At 38.1% G+C, this 14,307-nt stretch overlaps 1 protein-coding gene across 11 annotated transcripts in view; it reads right to left on the reverse strand.

The window, feature by feature from the left end:
* Window positions 1-14,307, reverse strand: part of DCAKD (dephospho-CoA kinase domain containing) — a 53,114-nt gene that overhangs the window by 15,702 nt on the left and 23,105 nt on the right. For 4 of the 11 annotated variants that reach the window (XM_056816987.1, XM_056816986.1, XM_056816989.1 and 1 more), the window contains exon 2: window positions 2,983-3,142. The exons of 6 other annotated variants lie outside the window; for them this stretch is intronic. The gene's annotated coding sequence lies outside the window, so the exon portion shown is untranslated. Of the gene's footprint in view, window positions 1-2,982; window positions 3,143-12,951; window positions 13,049-14,307 lie in introns of those variants that run through there. One more of the 11 variants, XM_056816988.1, reaches the window with a different exon arrangement.

Below are 14,307 nucleotides of genomic sequence, written 5' to 3' on the forward strand. Positions count from 1 at the left end.
CCTAAAGGACTGTGCCATCATCCTTCTCCTGATTAAAGACTTGGTTTTTCTGACTATTTAATAGTTCTGTGTTTTTTCCAGTTTAACATTTTGGAGGCCACAGTAAGATCCAAAGTAGTAGCTGCCTGGGCCACCTGCTGAACTGACTCCAACACGTGAGGTACCCACAGAACCCAATTAGGATCGTTAGGTCAGTTAGCAGCAGTGTGGCTAGGTAAGTAGACACTCAGAAAAAGGACTCAATCTCATGTGTTTGGGAGCATGACCCACTCTTTAATCAGGAAGTAAAATGGGAACCATAGTTGTACAGAGACCCACCAGACCCAGAGCCTACCCTGGAGCAGCTGTGGATACCCAGGGCTTCATAGAGGCTGCTGTGAGGATTAAGAGCCTTTTTAGTAAAGGCTGCTGCAGAGAGGCATTCACAATTCTGCAGAGCCAGCCCAGGGCCACTAACTGGCTGCTGTGGAAAGGACCAGGTACCTGGGGGATTTTGGGACTATAGATGTGCACATGGTTGGCTAAAGTTGCCTAACTCGGACTCTGAGCATTTTTCTTTTTTGGCCCAAATGGAGTCCAGTTCAACCTGACTGCAATCTCCATCCAGAGTCACTCATTCAAAATCTGTTCTGACTTCTGGAAGAAATCACCATAGGAGATGATATTGACAGACTTTGGGGTTCCCCAGATCACAAGTTGACACTACTATGTGCTGGACACGATGCTAAATGGTTTTCAAATATTATCACATCTGACCCTCACAATAATCCTAGGAGGTACATACTATTATTATCCCCATTTTAGAGCTGAGGAAATTAAGTAGTCTGAATAAGGGAAGATAATAAAATTGAAGTAGATACAGATCAATCCCTTCTTGCATTTTTAGGAAACAGCCCCCCCCCCCCCAGGTCAAACAGTTTATGCAGGCTGCAGACTAGACTCTAATTAGCCTAAGGATGAGAATTAGGAAGGTCAGGAAACCAAGGAACTCAGGAATATCAAAGAGGTCAGGATGGAATGCAAGGTAACTTAGCTAACTAGGAATAAGTGATTTAAGTACACATGAAAGTAAACAATCCCTGAATAACCTGAGTATGTTCCACTCATCACTGACCACACATACCTGTGTTTGTGATAAGGTTTGTTTGATTGTCAAATAAGAACCTGTATGTGAAGGAAATAACTTTGTATCTTGTAACCTATATAAGTTATCCTGTAATGTCAGTCTGATGCAGCTTCCACTAGGGAAGTCTGTCCCAGCTGGTAGATTTCTTTATTAATCAATAAATAACGGTTCCAATAACTGAATTTCTGGTTGACTGAACTCACTTTATTAAGTGCCCCACTTCAAAAACTGAGGCAGACTAAGGTTACATTACTTGCCACACACAGCTAGTGTCTATAACCAGAATTGAACTCAAGGCTTTCTTGTCTCTTGACCCAGCACATACTTTGCTGCTGTCATTAGGAAAAGAAGTGACATAGCCCATTTCAGGAAAAAAAAAACAACTACTATGTTTTTCTTCTAAACCCATAGAGTTTCCTTGCATGCTCTCATTGCTAAAGCAATGTTGCAATTTTGTAGCCAATGTAATGAAACATACCATTTCTGGGTACCCATCTCACATGCAAGACCAAGCTGAGCTGAGGGATAGGTGTTCCAAACCTTTGCCATCTCAAATCAGGGCTCAATTATCAGTGCAGATTCAAACAGTAGGCCAGATAATCCCCAAATAGTTGTTGATCCAAAACCATTTCTTATGAATCTTCAAATTTGTCATATGACTACTTTTTTGCAACAGCAGCAAATTTACCATCCTAATTATGATTACATTAGCTGATACTGTAATTAATTTTCTTCCCCTAAGGACACATCAAGTGATGGAAGATGAGGCAACCCAAATATGTGCTAGGAGAAGACAATTTAGAATTTAAAGTTCATCATGGAAGATCCACATAAATAATTGACAATTGCCTGGGCACTCTGAAGAATTACCCTCCCCCTGAAAAGAATTTATGACTAAAATGGTAAGCCCAAATCAATGGATTTGAACCCAGGTCCTCCTGATTCCAGGCCTGGCTGTTATACAATTGTAATCATTTTTCCTCTAAAGGGGTCATTTCAAATTACTTCCATACTACAAATAGAAGAGAGATGAGAATTTTATTCTCATTCAAATGATCCAAAGAACACTGATTGAAGCATCCAAAACATGATGATAAAAACACCTAGCATTTACATAGCACTTGATATATATTATCTCCTTTAATCCTCACAATAACCCTCTGAGGTAAGTATTAATATTATCCTCCTTTTACAGATGAGGAAATTGAGGCTGGGAGAAGTGATTTATTTAGGTTCACAGTGTCTGAGATAGGATTTTAACTTGAGTCTTCCTGACACAAGTCACAATTCCATCCATTGTACCACCTAGCTAGTGGGTAAACTCAGCAATATATGGTATAATCCAAGCTCTATGTTCCCACTCTATGGCTACCTCTTCTGAAGTAAAATGGATATATTTTCTTCTGCTCAGCATCATCAAGTAGAACAATTTTTTTTAAATGGTGACATTAAGTTTGGATGAAGCTCCAGTACTCATAGGAGACCACCCTCTATATTACCAACCCCAGAGACAGAATCAGCTGTGAAGATAGGATTAACTCTCCCCTAGCCTATTTTTAAATTAATCAACAAAAACTGAAAACACCCCTACTTAACACTAAGTAGGGGAGGTTCACAAGCTACTTACTAAAAGTGGGTGAAAACCCAGAAAAGACTGACCACCCCCTGGGCAGTGCTAAACAAATGTAAAGACTGCAATTGGCTCCCATAAAGTGGAGGAAGGGACAGGAAGGGACATGGAAAAAGGACTATAAAGGGTCCTGAACTTCTTGTCAGAAAGGCTTTTGGCCTGAATCTGGGGCTTGGAATATCTTGGACTAGGACTAAGGCTTGGAGCTTTGAATTGGGACTTCAACCTGGGATTCTGGCTCTTAGATGGCTTCTGGTAAAACTGCTCCTGGATCTTCTCCTTTGGAGCTTTGGCTTGGGTGAGTGAGAAGCTGAACCTCCTTTCCTGGCTTCTGGAGAGGTTAGTTCCGAAGAGGCCTCTTCTTCTTGGCTGAGGGTTAAGAAATCCTGTGTGGTTTGAGCAAGAGCAACATTTAGGGTGATAGGATAGACTTCTTACTCTAACCAATTTTACATTTCTCTTTCACTCTTTCCACTTCTTTGTAAATAAAGCTACTGAAAGTCAATTTGACTTGAGCTAAAAGATTTAAATCAGCAACCACGGTATTATCTTAGAATTCTCATATATTTTGGTCAAACCCTTAATTTCTTACACAGCTAATTTTACAGCTGGAAGAGTTCTTAGAGATCATTTAGTCCTAAACCTTTCTTCAAACAGATAAGTTAAAAGCACAGGAAAAAAGGGCACTTGTTCAAGATTACCCAGCTAACAATCTCCTGCATATTCCTAATCTACTTTATGTGACAAATCTGGGCTATGTTCCTTCCCTACTCTTCTCAGAACACTGTAGAATGTAAATTAATGTCCAATACTTCAAGTATTATTTTCATAAAGTTTGTTATCTGACAAAATAGAACCATGTGATTCAGTTTTCTACCTGCCCAAAAGGAAAAAGAGGCTGAGACGGAACTCCACCAAATTTATTTCCTGTCTATGTCAGCATGTGAGAACAAGAAGAGAATAAGGTGCTAGGAATCATAGTTTTGTTGGGGATTATAGTTTTATGGTAACAGATTCAAATTACACAACACCCAAAGAACATAAAATCATTTTACTATCGATCTAATCGAAACCAAAGTTAGTTAGGAAATCTGTTGGGAAGGGAAACAATAATAGACTCTAGAAACACAAATTAATTATTTTTATATTGCGGGTTATTTTGAATATCATCCATTACCACCACTCTCCCCCCACCCCTTGGAGAGGAGAGAGTTAACTCTGGGCAGAATAACAAAAAGCAATGCAGCCAGGACACAATACTAGGAAACCTAGTGTTCTAGCCTCAGGTTTGTCCCTGGCAAGTCATTTCATCTGCTTGTGTCAGTCTGTGAAAACAAAGCACAGCTGTTCTGTCTCTGGAAGGCCAGGAGCATGAAAAATACAAGCATGGGCTAGCTTGGGGCTCCTTGGTTTAAAGGTCAAGGAGTACAGTACACTGTAGCTTTTTGCATAACATTCATAAAACCCTTTTGTGTATGGAGATATAATAAAATATGATTTCCTCAAGAAACTTGCAATCTAGTTAGGGATGCAAGGTGGAAAAAAAAAGCTAGAAATTTAATGGGCTAGAAGATGAGGGATTGACCTCTTAGGGTCCCTTCCACCTCTAATCACCCAGATCTGCTATAAAGTACAATGTTGGGGGTATTAACTTGGAATCTAGAAACCCCAAGTTTGTAGCAAGTTTGATCTGAAGACCCCTAACTCTGACTTTGTCACATGGAAAGTTTCTCTTGGGGGGGAAGATCCCTTACTCACAGGTTTCAGAATAACAATAGACCTTAAAGTACTTGGTAGTCCCCCATAGGTGGGACTAACAGACTCAAATCAAATGTTAAGTACCCTTTTGTCCTGGTGGTTTCTCCCATTGTATCAATCCTTTGGTTGGATCTTTCCCTTTCATATCCATTATAAAGCATCAGCCTCTCCCTGATAATCCAGTCCTATATTTCTTATTTCTTTGTGGCCATTGTAAAACCAATCAACCATACTCCTCAGTTCCCCAAGAGGTATATAAGTTCCCCAATTTTCATGGTTCATGAGAGGACAATCTAGCATGGTTATCCTCTGAGGGATAGTGCCAGGGTTTTTATTAGCTCTGTGGTTTTGAGCACATGCCTCTGTGTCGAGGCCTAAATATTGAACACTATCCCTTCTCCTGATTAAAGACTTAATTGTACATCTCAAGCAATCCATAGATCCTATTCAAAAACTAGTCCCACACTAAACAATCATGCTTCTAGGTTCCTTTGTATACAGACTTGGAAGGAATAAACTAAACTGAAGGAATTGCATCTGTTTACTCTTTCCTTCCCAACCTGGAAAGCCCCAAAACTTTCATCCAATTAGAAATCAGATTACCTAACACTGTATGTTTCCTTTTTGATTACTTGTCTTATTTGATTGCTTTTAATATGTAAAAGTCTGTCTCTATTAAAGGACCAGCTATAAGATGAGGAAAGTGCTTGGTTATGATTTGTTAGACAATTGGCATGCATTGTTTAATAAATCAATAGGTTCAGAAAATCATCCCTTTGTTTTCTCAGTAATTTCACCTTTTGCTCATTACAAGAATCATCAAGACTATGCTTCTTTTCTACAATCCCCACAAAGCAAGTATTCAAAAATGGTCATTGAATGAATGATGAATGAATGGCCAATTTCTAGGCTTTTCTTTCCTCTGGACATCACACCTTTTGCATCTAGTTAACTAAACTCCAAGAGTAGCAATCATAAAATCAAAGAACTTGAGCTGGAAGGGAATTCTAAATTCTCTTGTACAGTCTCTCCATTTTACAGAGGAAGCACAAAGGCCAAAAGAATTATGTGCCTTGCCCAGGATTACATTCTGGAGTGCGTAGGAGCTAGTTTGAACTGGCTCAGGAGAGCCCATTGTCAAACATCAATGAGGACTTCATTGTTTTGTTGAATATCTAGACTTGAGAAAATTATTAAGAAAATCTGATGTAGATAAAATTTAACAAGTGTGTTGGGACTTCTGGGCTAATATGGCTGCAGAGTAGAAGCAAGAGTCTTCTCACCACTGATGGATATAAAGTGCTTCAAAAGGACAAAAATGAAAAAGGGCTCTACTTACTGTAGGGTGTGGCCTTGAAGGTATGCAGGATTTGGGCATTTCCACCCTATTAAGGAATAAAATTACTCCTACCAAAGTGTGAGCTGATGTCCCCTCCCCCACTCCACCTACCATGCCAGAGTCAGAACAAGAGCAGGGCAATCTCTAGGTCCTCCAGGCGCTGGCTGAGGACACCACAGAATTATCCCTGAGAGCAGCAACACTTGGGACCCCAGAAGGCTGAGGAATGTGAAGCTTGGGCACAGAGATAGGGCAGGGAGGGGCTGCACACAGCAGAAGCTGGTTGAGATTGAAAAATAGCCTCAGGAAAAAAACAGACAACTGACTACCCCCCTCACTCAGACTTCTGGCTAGGAAGGGAGGAAAAAACTAATACAGCAATGGCCACCAACACCCAAGAACTACAATTTACAATCATGAAAAAGAATAAGAAAAAAACTCTGACCCTAGACAACTTCTATGGAGCAGACAACAGAGGAGATAGCAGAGGGCTACAAACAAGCAAACACATACTTAAAAAAAAAAAAAGGTAAATGGTCACAAGCTCTCCAGAAACTCAAACTAGAGTTTGAGAACCAAGTAAGAAAGATAGGAGAAACTTGGCAAGAAAAGTGGGAACTAGTTCATAAAGAAAGTAACAGTTTAAAAGACAGAATCTCCCACTTGGAAAAAGAAGCCCAGAAATCAAATGAAATGATAAGCAAATTGGAAACCAGAATGGACCTGCTGGAAGCCATGAAAAGTGGGATAAACCAAACCAAAAAGGAAAATCAAAAGATCTTAGCTGAAAACCACTCTTTAAAGATGAACCGTCTTTAAAGGGAGTTACAACTTCCTATGAAGCAGTCTGGAGTTCGTCATTCTTCAGAGTTCTGAATTTGAGTTGGAGGCTGGTGAAGAATCTGCTTACTGGACCTGAGACACTGGACATGGTGAGACTGTTCTTAAATCTCTCCTTTTGAACTACCATGTGTATAAGTGAAAAAGGCTAACTCCTTTCCTGGATTTTCTGAAGGGTCTAGCCTCAGGAGAGGCCTCCCCTCTTGAAAGAGGCTTCCTGACTGCAGCCCTTGCTTTATTCATCCCCAGGCTGTTGGCTCAAAGCTGAGGACCCCTCCAGCTAAGGACTAATTAGCTCTGCCTGGTTGAGCCAAGGGCTGGAGCAAAATACTTAGTGTGTTAGGTTAGATATGTTTTATAAATAAATTGCTAAAAAATCATTTGGAATTAAGTGGTTAATTCCTGGTGACCTTACTCTTGAATACTTTAGACCAACCTTTAATTTTAACACCTTACATTTTGCCCCTTAAGGGAAGTTGAGAGAAAAATGAAGGGCAGGGAATGGGGCAGGGAGTACCAAAAGAAAGGGAAAGAGATGGGGGAGGGAATTTAATAGACCCTAAAGAAAAATAAGAGGGGATTAAGAAGGGAGGGGTTGGGAAAAGAAGTAAAATAAGGGTAGGGATTAGGGGGACTGATTAAAAGCAAAACACTGTTGTAGAAGGAAATAGTGAAAGAAGGGCAGGACTAGGAGAGGGAATAAAAATGATAGGAAATACACAGGTGGTCATCATAACTCTGAATGTGAATGGGATGAACTGATTCACAAAACAGAAGCAAATAGCAGAATGGTTTAGAAGCCAAAATCCTACCATATGTTGTCTACAAAAAACACACATAAGGCAGGTAGACACCCACAGTTAAGGTAAAAGGGTAGAGCAAAATCTATTGGGCATCAACTGAGAAAAAGAAGGCAGGAGTTGCAATCATGATATCTGACAAAGCCACAGTAAAAATAGATCTGATTAAAAGAGATACGGAAGGTAATTATATCCTGATGAAAGGCAATATAGACAATAAGGAAATATCAGCACTCAACATGTATGTGCATCAAATGGTATAGTTATTTTTAAAGGAGGTATAAAGGTATGAAATTTTTAAAGGAGAAACTATTAGAGCTTAAGGAAGAAATAGATAGTAAAACAATTCTAGTGGGAGACCTTCCTCTTATCAGGTCTAGAAAAATCAAACCAAAAAATAAATAAGAGATAAGGGAAGTAAATGAAATCTTAGAAAAATTAGAGTTCATAGATATGTGGAGAAAAAGAGGCAAAAAGGACTACACCTTTTCAGCAGTATATTCACAGTATATTCACAAAGCAGCAGTATATTCACAAAGACTGACCATGTACTAGGGCATAAATGCATTGCAAACAAATGGAAAAAAACACAAATAATAAATGCAACCTTTTCAGATCATAATACAATAAAAATAATAATTAAGGGTACATGGAGAAGCAAATCAAAAATTAACTGGAAATTAAATATGATTCTCCAAAGTTGGTTGGTTAAAGAACAAACCATAGAAAAAATAATTTCATTGAAAAGAATAACAACGAAGAGACATCATATCAGAATCTATGGGATGCAGTCAAAGCAGTACTCAGGGGAAAATGTATATCCCCGGGTGCATATATTAACAGATCAGAGAGAAGAGGTCAATGAATTGGGCATGCAAATTAAAAAACTAGAAAGAGAACAAATTAAAAATCCCCAGATAAAAACAAAAATAGAAATCCTAAAAAAGGAGAAATTAATAAAATTGAAAGTGAAAGAACTATTGAATTAATAAATAAGACTAGAAGCTGGTACTTTTGGAAAAACAAAACAAAATAACGTACTGGTTAATCTAATAAGGAAAAAGGAAAATAAGATCAACAGTATCAAAGATGAAAAGGGTGACCTCACCTCTAATGAAGAGGAAATTAAGGTAATTATGAAGAACTATTTTGCCCAATTATATGGCAATAAACAGCTATCTAGGTGAAATGGATGAATATTTATAAAAATATAAATTGCCTATATTAACAGAAGAAGAAATAGAATACTTAATCCCACATCAGAAAAATGAATTGAACAAGCCATCAAAGAACTCCCTAAGAAAAAATCCCCAGGGCCAGATGGATACACAAGTAAATTCTAACAAACATTACAAAAACAACAATAAGCAAAGGAGTTCTACCAAATTCCTTTTATGACACAAATATGGTACTAATTCCAAAGCCAGGCAGATAAAAAACAGAAAGAAAACTACAGACCAATCTCCTTAATGAACATAGATGCAAAAATCTTAAATAGAATACTAGCAAAAAGACTCCAGCAAGTGATCATGAGGGTTATTCACTATGATCAGGTGGGATTTATACCAAGAATTCAAGGATGGTTTAATATTAGGAAATCCATCCACATAATTGACCATATCAACAAGCAAACCAACAAAAATCACATGATTATCTCAATAAATGCAGAAAAAGCCTTTGACAAAATACAACACTCAGTCCTATTGAAAACACTAGAAAGTATAGGAATAGAAGGGCCTTTCCTAAAAATAACAAACAGTATATTTAAAACCATTAGCAAGCATCATCTGCAATGGGGATAAATTAGAAGCCTTCCCAATAAGATCAGGAGTGAAACAAGGATGCCCATTATCACCACTTATTATTTAACATTGTACTAGAAACACTAGCATTAGTAATCAGAGAAGAAAAAGAAATTGAAGGTATTAAAATAGGCAATGAGGAGACTAAACTATCACTCTTTGCAGATTATATGGTCTACTTAAAGAATCCTAGAGAATCAACTAAAAAGCTAGTGGAAACAACTTTAGCAAAGTTGCAGGATACAAAATAAACCCACATAAATCACCAGCATTTCTATTTATTTCCAATATATCTCAGCAGCAAGAGTTAGAAAGAGAAATTCCATTTAAAATCATCCTAGACAATATAAAATATTTAGGTATTGGGGGCAGCTGGGTAGCACAGTGGATTGAGAGCCAGGCCTAGAGACGGGAGGTCCTAGGTTCAAATCTGGCCTCAGACACTTCCCAGCTGTGTGACCCTGGGCAAGTCACTTGACCTCCATTGCCTATCCCTTACCACTCTTCTGCCTTGGAGCCAATACTCAGTATTGACTCCAAGATGGAAGGTAGGGGTTTAAAAAATATATATATTTAGGTATTTATTTGCCAAGACAAACACAGGAACTATGTGAACACAACTACAAAATACTTTCCACAAAATTAAAACTAGATCTAAATGTATGATTGAAAATCTGTTATCCTAAAAAAGAACTACATATCCCAAGAGCCCACTGACTTCCTGTCATTATGTACTTCCCATAGACAGAGGATAAAGGGTGTGGGGTTTGGAGGCTCCTCCTCTCTCTGATGTAGAGTGGGGTTGACTAAAAAATGGCTAACCAGCTATCGGCATGTGGTCTTTATATTGTATTTTCTTTATTCCTTGATTTCTAATGATCATTAATAAATCTCTTAAAAATATAATATTATTATTGAGATTTATTTTTAACTTTTACATAAACAATTGGAAAAACATTAATTGCTTATGGGTAGGACAAGCTAACATAATAAAAATGACAATCCTACCTAAATTAATTTATTTATTCAGTGCCTTACCTATCAAACTACCAAGAAACTGTTTTACTGAATTAGAAAAAATTATAACAAAGTTCTTTTAGAAGAACAAAAGATCAAGAATATCAAGGGAAATAATGAAAAAAAATGTGAAGGATGGGGGCCTAACAGTACCAGATCTTAAACTGTATTATAAAGCAGTGGACATCAAAATAATATGGTACTGGCTAAGGAACAGAAGGGAGGGTCAGTGTAATGGACTTGGGTATAACAGTTAAATTTAGGAATATGGGGAGACTGAAGCAGGTAGAAATTAGTTTCTCTCTGCAAGGAGTATTATATTTTTTTAGAGATTTATTAAAAGTTAAAGATTAAAGAAAATACAGAATAAGAAAAAGCACGTGCCTAGGCCGGAGGCCTAGACAAGATAACCTACATTATGGAAAGAGCCATGTCTGCCCCAAAACGGAAGTCCAAGCGCACAGAGCTCAAAAGCCTTTTTCATCAGCCTAAATCCTTCCTCGATCTCGGCCCACCTCAGAATTGCGTGAGATTACAAAGCATTCTGGGGAAGTGGAGCAAGGGCTTGTGGGGATTGAAGTCCAGAGTTCAAATCTCAATTTTACATGGGGTAAATGACCTCAGCAAGATAGTGTAGGATAAACCCAAAGGTCCCAGCTTTTGGGACAAAACCCCACTATTTGACAAAAACTTCTGGGATAATTGGAAAACAATATGGGAGAGATTAGGTTTAGATCAACATCTTTCCAAGATAAATTCAGAATGGGTGAATGACTTAAATATAAAGAAGGAAACTAAGTAAATTAGGTGAACATAGAATAGTTTACCTGTCAGACCTATAGGAAAGGAAAGATTTTTAAGAACAAGCAAGAGATAGAGAATATTACAAAACGTAAAATGGATAATTCTGATTACGTTAAATTAAAAAGGTTTTGTATGAACAACCAAAATTATGCAACCAAATTAGAAGGGAAGCAAAATTGGGGAAAAAATCTTTATAACAAAAACCTCTGACAAAGATCAAATTACTCAAATTTATAAGGAGCTAAATCAATTGTACAAAAAAATCAAGCCATTTCCTAGTTGACAAATGGGCAAGGACATGAATAGGCAATTTTCAGATAAAAAAAAATGAAAACTACCAATAAGCACATGAAAAACCTGTTCTAAATCTCTTATAGAGAAATGCAAATCAAAACAATTCTGAGGTACCACCTCACACCTAGCAAACTGACTAATATGACAGCAAAGGAAAGCAATAAATGTTGGAGGGGATGTGGCAAATTTGGGATATTATTGTATTGCTGGTGGGGTTGTGAATTGATCCAACCATTCTGGAAGGCAATTTGGAATTATGCCCAAAGGGCGCTAAAAGACTGCCTACCTTTTGACCAGTCATAGCACTACTGGGTTTATACCCAAAGGGATAATAAGGAAAAAGACTTGTACAAAAATATTTATAGCTGCGCTCTTTGTGGTGGCAAAAAAACTGGAAAATATGGGGATGCCCTTTGATTGGGGAATGGCTGAACAAATTTTGTTATCTGTTGGTGATGTATTACTATTTTGCTGAAAGGAATAATGAACTGGAGAAATTCCATGTCAACTGGAACAACCTACTGGAAGTGAAGCAAAGTGAAAGGAACAGAACCAGGAGAACATTATACACAGAGACAGATACACTGTGGCACAATCAAATGTAATGGACTTCTCTACTAGCAGCAATGCAATGATCCAGGACAATTCTGAGGGACTTAAGAGAAAGAATGCTATCCACATCCAAAGGAAGAACTGTGGGAGTAGAAACACAGAAGAAAAAAACAACTGCTTGATCACATGGTTTGATGGGGATATGATTGGGGATGCAGACTCTAAACGATCACCCTATTGCAAATATCAATAATATAGAAATAGGTCTTGATCAATGATACACATAAAACCCAGTGGAATTGCTCGTTGGCTATGGGAGGGGGTGGGAAGAGGGGAGGGAAAGAACATGAATTGTGTAACCATGGAAAAAATATTCTTAATTAAATTAAATAAACTCTTTTTTTTAAAAGCATTATCGGTGAAATACAATAAAGCAAAACATCCAAAAAAAGTGTTATAAGCTTATTTCTTTCCCCCACTCCAAATCTAGTTGTTAAATACTTACTAGCATACCCCTCAACATTGTAGTGTGGAGAGGAACCAGAATTATATAATTCAAGTGTTAGTCCCAGTTCAATGTTTCAGTGTTCTTTCTACATGGTATATATACATGATACTAGGAAAAAAAAAAAACCTATCAAATAGGCAAACTGAGGAATGAATAAGTAATTAGTCCAGACCATTAAATCACTAGCCAAGAGAGAAAAAGCCCTGGTGAATAAGTTCCCAGTATTAATTATATCCAATTCTTTCTTTTTTTGGAATTCTCAGCCTCAGCACTCTTTCAAAATAAGTTTCTTTCAAACCACAGTCCTCAGGTCACCCCACAAATAAAATAAGCACTTTCTTGTTATTTCCCACACTGTCTTCTTTCCCAGATTAATTATCATTGCAGTTTTGCGATTACAAATTTAGGTGAAGAGATAGTTCTACATGAAATCTTTCTTGCTCTTTCCAGCTGTTAATGCCTTCCTCTCCCAAAAAATTACCTTGGATTTTTTTGTACATATATATGTCTTGTGTCTCTTCCAACCGAAGATCCTTAAACAGAGATTACTCTCATTTTTATCTTGGTATCCACTGTACCTACAGTGGATAAATTAAATTTTTGTTGATTCGTTAGTTAGATCATCAATGCAAAAAGACAAGCAAATTCTCTTGATGCCAAACAAAACCCCAAATTTCCACTTCATAGGCATAAAAGTTGAGAGGAACATCAAGGAAGGAGAAATCTGTACTTGTGGCTGAGGGAAAAAAGAAGAGTGGCCTTGGCGAGGCAGCATGACAAAGTGGCTACAGTGCTAGATTTGGAGTTGGTAAGACCTGGGTTCAAATTCTTCTGGGACTTTCTAGGTGTGTGGTGCCAAACAAGTCAGTCAGTTAGTCAAGAAGCATTTATAATGTCCTTACTATGTGCCAGGCACTCCCAAAACTCTGAGAAAGAAAGGCAAAAGCACTATCCTTTGCAAAAGCAAAGAGAGACATTCTAATGGGGAGGAAGACAACATGCTATAAACTCATGGATGTACAAGGTAAACACAACATAGGTGGAAAGTAATCTCAGAGGGAAGAGAGTGAGTTTGAACACATTCTAGGACTAGGAAAACAGCTAATGAAAAGACAGAGTCTGGAGATGGAACATCATATTCAAGGAATAGCAAGTAAGCCAAGCTAGCAGGATAATAGTGGATGACAGGGGAGTCAAGTATAAGACTAGAAATGTAGGAAGGGGCCAGGCTGTGAAGGGATTTAAAACAGTACAGTTTGTATTTGCTCTTTAAGTAATAGGAAGTCACTAGAGTTTACTGAGGAGGGAGGTAGCATGACAAGACCTTCATTTTAGAAAAATCACTGTTAGATAAGTAGAAGATATACTAAGAGTTGAAAGAGATTTGAGGTAGGGAACCAACCAGAAGGCTATTAAAATTGTCCAGGCATGGAATAATAAGGGCCTGCACCATAGGGTTAGCTGTGTGAATAGAAAGGGGCATATATGAGAAATGTTATGAAGGTAGAAATGACAAGACTTGGCAATGGTTGGATATGTGGATAAGTGTAAGCAAGGATTTGAGTACTGACGTGCCAGCCTGGATGATTTAGAGGATGGTAATGTCTACAACAGCAATGTGAAACTTTGAAGAGTGGATGAATTGGGGCGGGGGGGGGGGGGGGGGGGGAGTCACATGCTGAGAGTCAGCTTCCTCATTTCCAAAGAGAGGAGTTTGCACTAGATCAGTGATGGCAAACCTATGGCACAGGTGCTGAAGATGGCACACAGAGCACTGTGGGCACACAGCCATCCTCCCCCACCCCTCAGAGTTTGTTAATAGAAAGGCAGAGGGACT

This window comes from Monodelphis domestica, chromosome 2 (assembly GCF_027887165.1).
Source record: "Monodelphis domestica isolate mMonDom1 chromosome 2, mMonDom1.pri, whole genome shotgun sequence".
Classification (NCBI taxonomy): Eukaryota; Metazoa; Chordata; class Mammalia; order Didelphimorphia; family Didelphidae; genus Monodelphis; species Monodelphis domestica.